This window comes from Rhagoletis pomonella, unplaced genomic scaffold (assembly GCF_013731165.1).
Source record: "Rhagoletis pomonella isolate Grant_MI unplaced genomic scaffold, Rhpom_1.0 Rhpom_scaffold_00586, whole genome shotgun sequence".
Classification (NCBI taxonomy): domain Eukaryota; kingdom Metazoa; phylum Arthropoda; class Insecta; order Diptera; family Tephritidae; genus Rhagoletis; species Rhagoletis pomonella.
In genome coordinates this window covers 3,510-7,115 of record NW_023459140.1, presented here as the reverse complement: position 1 = coordinate 7,115, position 3,606 = coordinate 3,510, and positions in this window count along the sequence as shown.

Genomic DNA, 3,606 nt, shown 5'->3' with positions numbered 1-3,606 from the left:
AAACCTTTTTGAATTGAAAATACGCTCTTGAAGTCAGGAACGTAATAATAATCAATAACTGTTTATACCCGCATTTTGGCACATTGGCTTGAATGTGCCACCTAATAAATAGTGTCGTCGTTCGCCTTGCTTTTAAATGATGTCACAAATTGTTGGCGGAAACATGAATACAGTGTAAGAAAATTCCTTTTCTATAATTGTTTCCTTATAGAAAGGTTGGTCTCTTTACCACCTTAGACATTCCGAATTCGTTCAAAATATGCTAATTTAAAACACAGAATTCTTTCAGTGTTCCTCCGGGGTTTTTGGACATGGACTGTTTCTTCAATTTAATAGTGTTCGCTTTATTTTTTCTGGAAACGAAACATCTTTTGCAAGTTCTGGATCATTTCTACACTATTTCTTCAAATATTTCTCGTATTCCAGCTGTGCTTTGCGTTTAGTTTTTCGCATAGTGTTTTTACATATTCGCAATTTAAATTTTTTTAATAAAATAAATTGGTGGTAGTTCATGATTGTGTGTGGATTAATATCACCACACTGAGGATTTGGCAATAACCTTTGTCATCTATTAAAAAACAATACTTACGGGGCAATGTTTATTGTAAGAACAACATTTTTTTCTATGAATCGACATACATACTTTAAGCATTGTTGACGCTATTTCCATTTGAATGAGGAAATAACGTCAATGACTTTATTTCCAGTCTTATCGACAAAATGGTAAAAAAGTCTCGGCATTGGATTTAAAGTTTTAACTTGAATATGGTAACGCCCCATAAGATCATCCACTAAGTCCACTGTTGGCTGTTATACAGCCGTCGTCTTTTCAATCGGAGTGAAAGCATTTTTTCCCCAATAAATTTCCAAATTGGGATAATGGTAAACATACATGTAAAGCAGTATGTCAATGTACTTGTAGATTCCGTCATTATTGATCTTGAACTGGATGTTGATATTTTTTGAGAAGGCCGCTCCACTTGTCTCTTCCGCAATTAAAGAAACTATATCCCTTTAAAAAATGTAAAAGAAAATTGGCTTTGGCGTTTCAAGTCCTTTGACGCTTGGTGGTAAACTAGAATTTCCTTGGAATGATATTTCATTCACATTCAATACCGAATTTATCCCTATAAAAAATCCCTTTAAAAAATGTAAAAGAAAGTTGGCTTTGGCGTTTCAAGTTCTTTGACGCTTGGTAAACTAGAATTTCCTTGGAATGATATTTCATTCACATTCAATACCGAATTTTGTTTTCGCCATAATGTGTTGGAAAATTCGCTTTAATTTTTCGAGATAGCTTCAAGATTTGTAAATCATATTTGTCTTATCTCTAAATAAAATATCTTATGGTCTGATTATGCATACTTCGCATAACTTCGCCCAACTTCGCATAAACTTCAAACTGTAATTTCGTATGTACCTTGTATGTATTTTGTATGTATTCCATTACCCAGAAATTAGCAGAACTTTTAAAAACTTAGCGATCTGTTGAGTTTAGATTTTGCTTCACATTTTCTTAAGTCACACTTTTAGTGCACTGGTACAAATGGTTGTGCGAAGTTATGCGAAGTATGCATAATCAGACCCTTAGTTTCAGTGAAAAATACATACTTTCTCCTGTAAAACCACTAGAAGAAGGGACGACAGAAGGACCAGCAATTTCAACAGATGGTGATAGAGATCGAGCTCTTTTTTTGGTTTTACTGCTGTGGAAGTAGATACTACCATCAATTGAGCTAATGTTTATGGAAAACTCGGAGGTTTGAGCTAATAAATCAGACCTATCGTCCCTTTCCCGAAGGCATGCTGAAATATTTTGTTCGTCATCTGGAAAGATTTCTGCTGGCATGTAATCCGGGTCTTCCAACTCATCATCACTAACTAAAATCTTCATCATCGTCGTCTAACTCGACTGATTCCATTAACTGCGCTCATTTTACTTAAGTTAAATTTTCTGCCATTTCTACACTCCATTGCTTAAAAATTATAAAATTTTATCGGTCAGTAACAAACCACACAGAACATTAATTTTCACTTAAACCGGCAAGAATGCCTTGGGGCGGTGTTTTCGTAATTGCTTCTAAAACTCCAATTAATTAAATTCTTTCAATAAACGATATACACACACCATAATAAATACACTTTTCCACAAAAAAATTCCCAGTCGCGATAAACACTTAAAACACTTTTAAACAAGTAAAAAAGTCTAAGTTCGGGCGGAGCCGAACATTAAATACCCGGCGCAAGTATTAAATATATGTTTTTTCACCTTTCCGAAACCTACCGCTACATGGTAAGCCGGGGTGTATCAATTTTGAGTAAATTAGCGTCCTTAAATTTCGAAATATTAAAGTTTCAAGCATTTCTGAAATTTACCGTCATATGAAAAGCGGCCGTAATTTTAGTCCGATTTCAATAATTTTCAACGTTTTGCTTATATGTGGCAAGCACAATAACCACACCGAGTTTGGTACAAATTGGTAGAACGGTTACCTATATACTTATATGTGATCATAAGTGGGCGGTGCCACGCCCATTTTCCAAAATTTTACCATAAACGTATTTCTTGGTAAAGAATTGTTGCAAGCATCAATTTTGAATAAATTAGCTTCAATATTTACTGATTTATCGAAGATTTTGTATTTTCCTAAATTACCGTTATATGGGATGTGGGCGTGGTTATCGTCCGATTTTAAAAATTTTCGGCGATTTTTTATGCTGTACCAAGGCCAACAGCTGTGCAAAGTTTGGAAGAAATTAGTGCATCGGTTACCGAGATATACATATGTAACCATAAGTGGGTGTGGCTACGCCCATTTTCCAAAAATTTATAACACTCTTAGTTTTCGTCTAAAAATTGTTGTAAATATTAATTTGGAGTGAATAATCTTTAGTAGCTACTAAAATATCGCAGTTTTCGTATTTCCGAAAATTACTGTTATATGGGATGTGGGCGTGGTTATTGTCCGATTTTTTAAATTTTCGGCCGTTTAGTATGCTGCGCCAAGGCCAACAACCTTGCGAAGTTTGGAAGAAATTGGTGCAGCGGTTACCAAGTTATAAACATGTAACCATAAGTGGGCGTGGCTACGCCCATTTTCCAAAAATTTATAATATTCTTATTTTTCGTCTGAAAATTATTGTAAATGTCTATTTTGAGTGAATTATATTCAGTAGTTACTAAAATATCGCAGTTTTCGTATTTCTGGAAATGACCGTTATATGGGAAGTGGGCGTGGTTACAGTCCGATTTCGCCCATTTTCAATACCAACCTACCTTGGACTAAGGGAAACCTACATACCAAATTTCGTTGAGATATCTCAATTTTTGCTCGAGTTATCGTGTACACGGACGGACGGACAGACGGACGGACAGACAGACATGGCTTAATCGATTTCTTTTTTCATCCTGATCATTTATGTATACATTTGTCTATATCTATCTCGATTCGTTTTGGCTGTTACAAACAACCGTTATGTGAACAAAATTAATAAACCCTTGTGCACAAGTGCGCTCGGGTATAAAAATAGAAGTGGTCGCGAGGTATTTTTTTGTGTTTCACGTTGACTTCCTACATTCAACTGAGAATAAAAACAAAACGAAAC